This window comes from Gorilla gorilla, chromosome 11 (genome assembly GCF_029281585.2).
Source record: "Gorilla gorilla gorilla isolate KB3781 chromosome 11, NHGRI_mGorGor1-v2.1_pri, whole genome shotgun sequence".
NCBI classification, from domain to species: Eukaryota; Metazoa; Chordata; class Mammalia; order Primates; family Hominidae; genus Gorilla; species Gorilla gorilla.
In genome coordinates, this window is record NC_073235.2 from 119,989,465 (window position 1) to 120,001,805 (window position 12,341).

Below are 12,341 nucleotides of genomic sequence, written 5' to 3' on the forward strand. Positions count from 1 at the left end.
TAGTCCAGATAGCCCAAGGGTATGCAGAATTGGATAGGTAGGTAGGGATTCTTTTATAGAGGGAGGTCAGGAAAGGACTCTCTGAAAGTGACATTGGAACAGAAATCTGCACAATGAGGAGGAGCAAAATAAAAGCCTGGGGTAAGAAAGAGCACTCTAGGCAGAAGGTACAGGAAGTGCAAAGGCCCTGAGGCAAGAATTGGCCCAAATTGCCAAAGTAGAGAAACAAGAATGTGCCACTGTACCCGGGACAGGCAGGGAAGGGGAGTGGGGTGCCATATTATAAGGTCAAAGCAGTAGGTGGGACTTCCTTATTTTACCTGATTATGAATTGGGACAATAAGAACAATAGCTCATAGCTGTTGAGAGTTTACAATATGCCAAGCATAATTGGACTGTCTTACTTAATCATCACAACAACCCAACAAGACAGGCAGGGTGATATTCAAAGTATTTCACCGCTGGCATGTCACAGGCACCAACCAATCAGATAATGCCAGCCTCAACTATCCTCTAGCCATATAAGTATAGACAGGCTTGATCTCGGGTACCACTATTTCTCCCACTTAACTGGGTTAGAAAGCTGAGTTTAGAGATGGGGTCAACACCTCAGAATTATACAGCTGTCCATTTTACCACAAACTATATGTTGAAAATGGCAAGTAACCTACCTCTCATAAATGCTGCTTAGGCAGCTCAGGGAATTCTTTATGTAATGTGAAAATAAGTGATGTGGGGATTTACTATCCACACTATAGAAGAAAGGGCACTATGCCAGGAGTATGAAATCATAGAACTACTCCCAGTACGAGACTTTGAGGAAATTGCTTTACCTCTCTGGTTGTCAGAAAACTTCCAGCCATGGGCAGTAAATGCGGGTGCTACTGGCACCTTGTGGGTAGAAGCCAGGGGTGTGGCTAAACATCCCACAGTGCACCGGACAAGCAGCACTACAAAGAATCATCAGCACTGGGTTGAGAAATCCTGCTATCGATCCCAGAGAGGTAACAGACATTGTGAGGTATGACGTTAGGGAGTGGTGGGGACTACAGCAAACTTCAGAGTATGCACAGTACACTTCCTTTCTAAAGGCATTTCATATAAAAAATAATTTGTAAACTTTGTGGACTGAAGAGAACACATCTTCAGGCCAATTTCAGTCTTTTATGGCCTTAACAAGATTATGTTGCCCATAATTAATTTTCTTTAAACAGATGAGGATAAAAGTCTCTTAGTCATGCAGGCATGTGTTTGTGTGTTTGGGAGGGGAGGAGGATGTAAACATATATACATGCACACACATATATGCTCTTATACACAAACACATTGGCAAGAAGATTTAATTTTAAAGTGTTTTCAGAAAGTGAGGCCCTCATCCCCCTTAGAATCCAGTCCAGGTTTTTTCAATTCTGTAACTTTTCCCTCCTTCAGTTATACCAGCCCCCTTCCTCTTGTTCTGACTTTGGCAAAGATGAAGCCCAGCTGCTCTACTCCACCCATAAGAGGAGCTTCTGGTTTTAGTTTTGGTCCCTTCCTGTTGCCTAAAGCCCCTGGGAAGGAGGCACCCTCACTCACGTTACTCCTTTAGCCTGTAGAGACAGATAGGCTAGAAGAGACAGGTCGGCCCCACGTTTACGATGTGTCCACAGAATTATTTATGGTTTGTTTATCCACTCAATGTGGAGCAATTGTGGCCTCTGACTTTCAGCTCCAGGGTGCATTAACAGATTTGGGGGTAAATTGGCAGTGTCAAGCTGCATAGTTGTACTGGGCTTTTCAGCCTCTCCCCCTAAAGCAAATACAGCAATAATCCCAGACACTCAGGCACAGTGGCATTTCTAGAGAGACACCAATGACCCCATTAGTCAAGAAGCTGTGGGAAAACCTGAAACAGGTGAGAAAGCGATGAAATTAGGAAAATGAAGAAGTTCTCTGATCATCAGGCTCAGTGGATGGGCGCAAGTGTGGCAGACATGGTACAACAGATGCAGACCATGAATTGGCACCATGATTTCAAGGTACTGGAAAACCAAAGTTTGGTGGGGCACCAAGGCAAAGTTTCTAAGGTCCTGTGGGCATCAGTGCATACTGCTGGAGGGTCAGTTCTGCATCAAGGAGATACATTTCTGCAATGATATAGGCATTTGAATACCCTTGTACACTACAAACAACAGGATTGATGGAAAAGTAGGATAGGAGATTCTATCCAAAGCCTACCTAGGGACCAGAGCACAAACAAAAGCAATCACTGGAAGCTCAGTGTCACTGGACATTAAAAATACACAATGACAGTTGGTGGACATGTTGGCAGCCCTTCATTCAGAGCAGGTCTGATGGGTGCTGGGCAGTGCTGATGATAATGGAGATCTGAGCTGTTGGGTCTGCTCTTAAGGTGGCCAAAGAGCAACTGCAATTTGCCAGCAAGCGTCTGGGGTGAACTTCTTGAGGAAGAAGGCCTGAGTGCAGTGAAAACTTTTTAATTTTCTTAAAATATAGCTTAAAAGATCCTTGTACAAATACAGCATCCACAATGGGGACTTTTCTTCCTTCTTCCCACTGTTCCATGTTATACTGATGTTATTCACCCATATGTCAATGGTATACATTAATTCACATTACAGAAATGCTAGCAGTAGCAGAAGAGTCCATATGAGACAAGTGTATGGCCTGAGGCCCTGGGAACTTAAGCCCGAGTGCCTACAAGATATGCTCATAAGTTTCTAGGGCCCTGAGTGGTTTCCAACAAAGATGGAGCCTGGATTTGACTTTGAGGCTGACAGGTAGAAGTTAAGCATGCAAAGCCTTAAGTAAGTAGTCTGTGCAGTGACCCAAAAGCTCAAAGGAATGGTGGGGTAGTGATATGGACAGGAGGCAGGGGAAGACTGGGAGGAAGAGGGCGGGGTCCTTAGCAAGGGCTCCACTCTCAAGCTTAGACCTGTGGGTCTAAATGACAACATACCTTCCTGTTTTCCTACCCAAATATTGTCTTTTCCAAAACTACCCTGGCCCACTGTGCCCCCTACCCTGTACCCACAAAAAGTACAAGCTCCACTGGCAGAGGAACAGAGTGGCATGACAGAGAAGGAGAGAAAAGAAGAAGCATCTGAACGTCGAGAGAAGTTCAGCCAGGGACAGTTGGAGAGGAGTTCAGCTGGGGATGGTTGAACTCCAGGGAAAGATTACCTTCCCACTCCATCCCCTTTCCAGCTCCCCATCCTGCTGAAGCCACTCCCATCACTCAGTAAAATCCTCTGCATACACCACCCTTCAATCCTTTCATGTGACCTGATTCTTCCTGGACACAGGACAAGAATTCAAGATGCACTGGGTGCGGGAACCCAAAAAGGCTGTCACACTGACTCTTCAGTGAGTTGTTTAACACTGAAGCCATCCAGGAATGGCAAAGCTAAAAGAGGCTTGTTTGTAACATATGCTTTCTGGGGCTCCAGAGGTCTCAGGCAAACCCTAGATGCTGCCACAGGCTGGTACGGGGTTTGTTTATGCCAAATGCCCAAAGGTACTCACCCCAGCTGCTGCACCCACTCACGTGTGTACTCCTGCTCCCACAAGGGGTTGGAGGGTGGCAGCCGAGTAAACGAGCCACACCCTTGTCACAACTCCCACCGAGGGGTCAAGGAACTCCCCCTTCTCAGCAGGGGATCAGAGATTCTGGGAGATACTGAAGAAAATGGAGCTCACTTTCCAGACATTAAGATTTTAATGACACTTTTAGACATGAGAAAGCAGGAAGGACTTGGTGGGCAAGAAAGTCAAAACAGAGATTCAACAAAGATCCGTCTTTTTTCTGGTGCTGACAGATTGAAGGAGAAGGTAGAGGAAATGATAGCTGGATGATTTTTATGGAATCAACATTATTTAAATGCTTTCATTAAATTATTGTCAAGGAGGTATGGCTGTAATTGTGTATCACCTCTAAGAGAAGAGATAGTTATAAAGACCACCAAAAGAATTTCCACACACTAGGATTCAAAGGACTAGCAAAAGCATACAAAGTCAATAGCTAGCAAGTCAAAGACAAGAAGGGAAGAAACCCACCAAAAGTAACATGGACCTCCACTATGACTGATACTTCTGTCTGTTTTTCATGGCTCAGGCTTCTCCTCTGGCTTTTACTTGAACTTGTTCTAGATCATCAAATGATTCCAACAGGACTAGAAGAGATATTGCACCTCCATAAAACAATTTATTCCCTGCAAATATTGGCTAGAGTAATCATAAGCTCCTGAATCTGGATGGGACCTCAGTAGATGACACAGTCTAAGTCTCTGCCTCTGTGCTATATCCCCAAAGGAATTAGCAAGTAACCACAAAACGGAAGTGAAACAGGAAACCTTGAGTATTTCACATAGCATAATTGATACAGGGGGCTTAACCTTACACACACAAAAATGCACAAGTCAACAAGTAAAAATTATACACTGTGACAAGTTATAAATGATTGTTCACAACCAATAATTCTACTTTTAAGTATTAATTAACAAAATCTTTAGATCTGAAATATTTTTTAAGAGAAACCCTCAGGAATCCAGCAATCTAATTTAAGTACTTATTTAACACCTCTATTTGCAAACATCATACTAGATGCTCTGCAGGCCTGAAGGAGAATCCTTAGACTCCTTGTTCCCTATAATTTATCAGAGGCACGTGGACCCAGGGTTTATGGAGTCTTATGAGGGCCCTCTCAAGGAAATTAATACAAAATTACACATAGAAAATTGCTAGGTCCTATCCCAGGGCACTGGAAGAAACAGCTGTAAGTGAATGCTCTGAAGCTTAAATTCATTCACTTCCTGATAAATCTATGCCTGTTGTTTAGAATATGTTTCTTCAGGTGTTAAGGGCTTGAGAAAACAACCCAGGTCCAGACCCTTTCTTCTTCCATGCCTCGCAATTTATAGCATGACGTGGATCTAGCTTCGTCCTTACCCACCTCCCAAGACAGGAGTCTCCCTCTGTTATCAGGAACATTAGGTCGGCATCCTGGTGGGATGGGTTTGAAGAGGTGAGGGCTAGTTTTACTTTTTCCATTCATCCATCTAGCCACACACAACCACACAAAATTCATTTACACTGTGGTATGAGTTAAGCACTGTGTTGTGTTGTAGGAAAATGGACACATCCATGTATTAGTTATCCATTGCAGTGTAACAAATTACCCCAATCTAGCGACTTCAGAACAACTCACACTTATACTATCTGACAGTTCTATGTGTTAGGAGTTCCAGCACGGTTTACCTGGATCCTCTGCTCAGGCTCCAACCAGGCTGCAAACAAGGTGTTGGCCAGGCTGCTTTCTCACCTGAAGACTGGACTAGGGAAGAATCCACTTCCAAGCTCATTCAAGTTGTTGGTCGAATTCATGTCCTCGAGTCTGCATGAGTGAGGTCCCAGCTCTTACTGACTTTAATCCTCAGGTCCTAGAGGCGGCTCCCACTTTCCTGCCACTTGGCACTATCCACAGGGGCTTAACCAGGTGGCTGTTTGCTTCTTCAAGGCCATCAGGAGAATTTCTCTCCTGGTTTGCTAAGATAGAGCCTTATATAATAAAACATAATCACAAGAGTGACATTTCAGCACCTTTACATAACTACATAACTTTACATAACATAAACCAACCTAATCAAGGGAGTGTCATTCCAACAACTTTGCCACACTGTGTTGGTTGCAAGTAAGTCACAAACCCACACTCAAGGGGATTACACAAGAGTGGATTATTGGGGTCTCCTTAAAGCATGTCCTCCACTATCTACTTTGAAACTTCTTTACAAAGCTTTCATTTTGATTATTTGTTTCAGATGACTGAAGCCCACTCTCATTAAAACTATTTGGAAACTGCTGTCTAGTGACATTATATTAAAGCCAATCTATTTAATTTAAACAAGAAAGAGCAGTGCTCCCACTTGGTAGGAGATAAGACTCCTTACAGCCTCAGCTATCAGCAGCATGGCTTATGCTAGTTCTTTATGTACATGTCTATATATGTCCAGTGCATGCCAAATAAGGTCTGTAAGCATCAAAACATAATAATAAAATGAACTCAGGTACCCTCATTCCAATTTAAGAGCTAAACCATTATGAACTCCATTCTATCTACCTATGTATTTCTTCTTATGCCATTCCCCTACCTCCCAGAGGTAACCAACCATTCAGTTGCTATAATTCATTTGCCTTTTTGATAATTTTGTGACACACATATTTAACCATAAAAGAGTGGTGTGCTATTGCTAACTTCTGAATTATAATAATGGCATCACATACCGCAAAGTGTTCTGAGGTTAGCTTTTTCCACACAACATTATGTTTTTGAGATCGAGCTCTGCTGCTTCTCCTAGCTGTAGATCAATCATTTCCACTCGCACAATTCCACTGTGCAAAGATGACACAAATAAGTAGACGTTTTTATCAATGGGCATTTAAGTTCTTTTCATTTTTCACTGCCATGAATACTGCTGCCGTGAACATTGTTATGCATCTCCTAGTACTCATATGCAAGTATTTTTTTCTGGGGTATGCACCTAAAAGTAAAATCACTGAGTCTTAGGGTATGCAAATATTCAACTTTACAAAGAATGACAAATTGTTTTCCAAAGCAAACTCTTATCAGCAACTTATGAGTTCCTTTAACCTATTTTCTCCTCAACCAGACTTCTTCATATGGCCAATTTAGAAGCTATCAAAGGGTATTTTATTTTTATCTTACTTTGTATTTTTTGAGTATTAGTAAGTCTAAACATTTTATGTGCTTATTTTCCATTTGTATTTTCTGTGAGATGCTGGTTTATTTCTCTGTTGTTTACATTTTCCTTCATATATTTGTAGAAGTTCTTCATATATTCAACGGTTAAACTTTTGTTAATTCTCGTATCAATAAAATAGCTTCTTATAATACATGGCTGGCTTTTCACTTTCTTTATATCTTTTAATAAAGAGACATTTTATTTTTATTATAGCGAAGTGTATCAATCATTTCTTTTCTGGTTAACCTTTCTGTGTCTTATTTAAGAAATTCTTACTTTGGGAGACTGAGGCGGGAGGACTGTTTTGAGCCCAGGAGTTAGAGGCTGCAATGAGCTATCATTGCACCACTGCACTTCAGTCTGGGTGACAGATTGAGATCCTGTCTCTTACCAAAAAAAAAAAGGAAAGAAAATGTTTCTTCCATATCTCAAGGATAGGAAAAAAAAAAAGATATTTTATGTTTTCAATTTTTTTAACTGAAAAACAATCTAAATGAATAAAGAACCTAAATATCATAAGGATGCAATTTTTCCTCAAGGAGATTTACACATTTAGTATGATTCTCATAGAAGAGTCCTAAATGATTTTTTAAAAACTTATCAAGTTTATTCTAAAATTTGTTTGGAAGAATAAAATGCCAGGAATAGCCAAGACACTCCCCAAATAAAAGCATACAGTAATTGAACTTGCCCTACCATATATCCTTATGTATATTTATATATAATTAAAATTATACATAGCTATGTCCATATATAAATATGTATATTTGTATACATATATGCGTGTATATATAATTTATACCTAACTCCATGTATTTATGTAAGTAAATATTATATACATAAATTATATACACTTAAAATATACTTATAAAATCATATAAGGATATTCTCATAACATGATTTTATATATATACACAAGTGTATATATAAGATATGTACATGTATAATTATATTTAAACCCATGAAATATGTGTTAATCTTATCAAATGCTTTTTGGCCTCTATTGAGATGGTTATATATAATTTTCTGATGTTCAGTTCATGTGATGAATTAGATTTCTAAATTTCTAGTGTGAAACTACTTTTGTTCTCTGAAGTAAACTTAATTTTATTATACTATACCATAGTTTATATACCATTCACTTTATTTTGTTAATGTTTTGTGTAGACAATTTTATATGAATGTTTGCATGATTGATCTGTAATTTTTTCTTTTTCTTCTGTCTGGTCTGATTTTGGAATCAAGATTATAGAGTGAATTAAGGAAAATTTTCTCTTTTATAATCCCTATAAGAGACCATTTTCTTGGAAGTTTTGAAACGCTGGAACTGATACTCAGTACACATAAGCCTACCTGTACCCACTGTTTAAAATTTACATCTGTTCAGATTGGGTAGGGTGCACACTGTACTCATTGAGGATTATTTTAAATTATGCCTTGCAAAACTTGCTTAGAAAGTAACTTGGGCTTGTGTTTTCTTCCCAGAATTATTGTTAGCAATGGATTGCATTTTAAAAATTTTTATAGAAATGTTCAGGCTTTCTATTTCTTCTTGAGTCCATTGTAATAAATTTTTTTGAGGATTTTTTTCATTACATCTAAGTTTCCAAATGTATTGCCACAAACTTTTTCATGTTCTTATCTATTTTTTATACCTCTGCTATGTCTATAGTTATGTTCCTTTTTCATTTCTAATATTTTTATTTCTGCCATCTCTTTCATTCTCAATCTTGGCAGATGTTGTTTCTCTGAAAACATTAATAGAAAAGAAGTTGTACTTTGTTGGTTTATTTATTTGTGTGATTAAATTTTCTTTCATAAATTTTACTCTTATATTTATTATTTTCTTTCTTCTACTACCGGAGATTTATTCTGTTTTATTTGATAATGACTTGTTTTGGATTCTTACTTCTTTATATTTCAGTTACTTAAGTGGCTAAAACTTTATACCTTTTTTCCTAATATAACTTTCCTAAGGTAACTTTATACCTTTTTTCCTAATATAATTATATTAAGCTATAATTTTTCTTCTTAGCACTGTTTTCACTAGATGCTAAAAGTTGTATATGTAGTATTTTCATTCTACATTATCTCCATCTTCTCTTTTCAGAAATTCTATTGGATGTATTTTAGATATTGTCATTATGTCTTGATATTCTTTAACACACTTCCCTGCTTATGATTTAATCATAAGAATTTTTTAAATGCTATTATTACTCTTTTTTGACTCATGTTATTTAGAAGTTTTAAAATTAATAAATATATGTATATATTTTAATTTATTTTTTTGTTAATCATTTCTATCTTTTTTTTTTTTTTTTTGAGACAGGGTCTCCCTCTGTTGCCCAGGCTGGAGGACAGTGGCACAATCTTGGCTCACTGCAACCTCCACCTCCTGGGCTCAAGCGATTCTCCTGCCTCAGCCTACCAAGTAGCTGGGATTACAGGCACCTGCCACCACGTCCAGCTAATTTTTTTTTGTATTTTTAGTAGAGATGGGGTTTCACCATGTTTGCCAGGCTGGTCTTGAACTCCTGACCTCACTGCTCACCTCGGCCTCCCAAAGTGCTGGGATTACAGGTGTGAGCCACCATGCCCAGCCCCAATCATTTCTATCTTAATTGCACTTGGATCCGAGAAGATGAACTATAGATATCTACGTGTTAAACATTTGTTGAGACTTCTTAATATGGCCTGCAATATGGTCCATTTTCATAAATTTTTCACATGTGCTTCAAATGAATTTTTATTATTACTTTTTAGATACAATTTTCTTTAATGTCTATTAAATCAACCTTGTTTTAATATTCTATACTTCTTGTTATGATAACCATCATAAAAAATACAGAGACTTTCATTACTAGAGTTTCAAAAATGTACAATAATAATATTTACAAAAAAGAAACACATCAGAAACCTAAGGATACGAAATGTCTGAAAATAAAAGAAGGAAAAATGAAATAATGGAAAAAGACATGGCAGAAAAACTAATAACCAAAAGAAAACTCTGGTATACATTGAAAATACAAGTAATTATTTATTAATATTATTTTACTTCTTGACCAATTAATAATTGAGATATATGAAGTATCTCATGATGACACATTTGTATCAATTTTATTTATTTTAAGCACGGTTTATTAAATATAAGATCATAATTGTTAAATCTTCTTATGGAATTAATCCTTTTATTGTTATGTAGTAACTCTTTCTATTGCTGATAATTACTTTTATTTTGGATATATACCAAAATTTTATTGTGGTTATTAGTTTTTCTGCTATGTCTTTTTCCATTACATCATTTTTCACTCTTTGATTTTCACACATTTCATGTCCTTATGTTTCTGATGAGTTTCTTGTAAAGAGTATCATTGTACATTTTTAAAGCTCTAGTATTGAAAGTCTCTGTCTTATTTATTTATTTATTTTGCGGAGACAGGGTCTTGTTCTGTCACCCAGGCTGGAGTCCAGTGGTACAATTACAGCTCACTGCAGCCTTGACCTCTCAGGCTCAGGCAATACCCCCATCTCAGCCTCCCAAGTAGCTGGGACCACAGGTGCCCACTACCATGCCTGGATAATATTTTTTATTATTTTTGTAGTGACAGGATCTCCCTATGCTGCCGAGGCTGCTCTCGAACTCCTGGGCTCAGGTGATTCCCCCACCTTGGCCTCCCAAAGTACACAGGTGTGTGACTCACTGCGCCTGGCCATCTCTGTCTTTTAAATGATGGATTTAGTCCAGCCACATTGGCAAGATTGCTGACATACTATATTTGGAATTGTTTCTACCGTCTTCTTTTTACTTCTCATTTGTTTCCTTTTTTATACCTTTGTTTTTTCCCCAGTCTTTTTTTTAGATTGAATATTAGTCTTAGCTATGTCGTCTGTTTTTCCAATTTTACCTTTATATTTATAACTTAATATTTTTAAAGCAGATATCTTTAACATGTACCATGCCTGGTTAGCTTTAAAATGCTTATTTATACTTTAGATATCCTTGTGAACAAAGTAAGGGTCTTTGAATATTTTAACTTCCATAACCCCTTCCTGACTTATATGCTTGATATTCACTATTTTGGATATGACCTTTTAAAACCCCACACATCAGTAATTATTACCATTGTATATGTATTTATATGTTACATATATACTATATATATAATTTAATTCAGACAAGGTTTATTAATATCAATGATTTTCATCCTAGATTGCACTTACCTGGGAAGCTTTTAAAAAATATTGATGTTTGAGAGCCACCCAGGCTGTTTAAATCAGAATCATACTCAGGTGATTGTATCTAATAGGCAGGAATGGTTCGCAATCAACTGTTTAAATACCTCTACATGTTTGCCAATTTCTTTGTTCACTGTTTCTTTTTGCTTCTCAGATATTCCTTCTGAAAAATATTTTTCTGTTTCCTGCAATACCTCTTTCATAAGTTTTTAAATGAAGTTCTATTGTGGCAAATTCTGCTTCTGCTTGTATAAAATGCATTTATTGTGCCCTAATTTCTGAAAGACAGTATTGATGGGGACACTAGTTTTGGTTGACAATTTTTTTTTCTGTCTTAGCTCTTTGGAGACATTTTTGTGCTGAGTATTGTTTTCCATTGTTGCTGTGAGAAATCTTCTGACGTCTAAATTTCCCACATTTTTAGTTTAGTTTAGTGTCTTCTCTCTGGCTGATTTTATCTTGGAGTTCTAGATTTTCAATACAATGTATCTCATTTATGTATGCTTTAAATTTGTCTTTCTTGTGTTTCCTTTGTCTATCAATGTTGTTTGCTGATTGTATTAGTCAGGGTTCTCCAGAGGGACAGAACTAATAAGATATCAGATGGAGATAATTGCATCATGGGAGCAGTTTCCCTAATCCTGTTCTCCTGACAGTGAGCTAGTTCTCATAAGAACTGATGGTTTTTTAAGGGGTTGCCCCCTTCACTGGGCACTCATTCTTCTTCTTTCTGCTGCCATGTGAAGAAGGACGTGTTTGCTTCGCCTTTCATCATGATTGTAAGTTTCCTGAGGCCTCCCCAGCCATGCTGATCCATGAGTCAATTAAGCCTCTTTCCTTTATAAATTATGCAGTCTTGCGTATGTCTTTATAGCAGCGTGAGAACAGACTAATACACTAATCAGTTCTGGAAAATTCTTAGTTATTATCTCTTCAAAGACTGAATCTCTTCCATTCTCTCCATCTTCTCCTTTCAGAAATTCTATTGAATGTATATTAGATATTCTCATTATGTCTTCATATTCCTTAACACACTTCCCTGCTTTCCTTGTCTCTTTGTGTTGCATTGTGGGTAATTTATTCATACATATCTTTCAGATAAATAACAATCTCTTCATCTGTGTCTAAAATACACTGAGTGTTTAACTTTGACCATTGTAGTTTTTATTTTTATTTGGATGTTTTTCAAATCTGCCTGGCCATCATATAGTCTCTTTGTGTTTTTTGTTTTGTTTTGTTTTGTTTGAGAGGTCCAAATGAAGTAAACTGGATTTTTGCATGAGATATGGAAGTGTAATTTGGCTCTGCATTGGAACCTGTTTCTAGAGTCTCCTTTTCTTTTAAGTA

The 12,341-nt window shown here is 37.6% G+C and overlaps 1 long non-coding RNA gene across 2 annotated transcripts in view; it reads right to left on the reverse strand.

Moving 5' to 3' along the window:
* Nucleotides 1-12,341, reverse strand: part of LOC109025904 (uncharacterized) — a 472,591-nt gene that overhangs the window by 28,086 nt on the left and 432,164 nt on the right. For both annotated transcript variants that reach the window (XR_008677481.2, XR_008677482.2), the window contains 2 exons: nucleotides 6,280-6,536; nucleotides 5,321-5,556 (listed from right to left, as the gene is read on the reverse strand). This is a non-coding gene — a long non-coding RNA (uncharacterized lncRNA). The remainder of the gene's footprint in view (nucleotides 1-5,320; nucleotides 5,557-6,279; nucleotides 6,537-12,341) is intronic.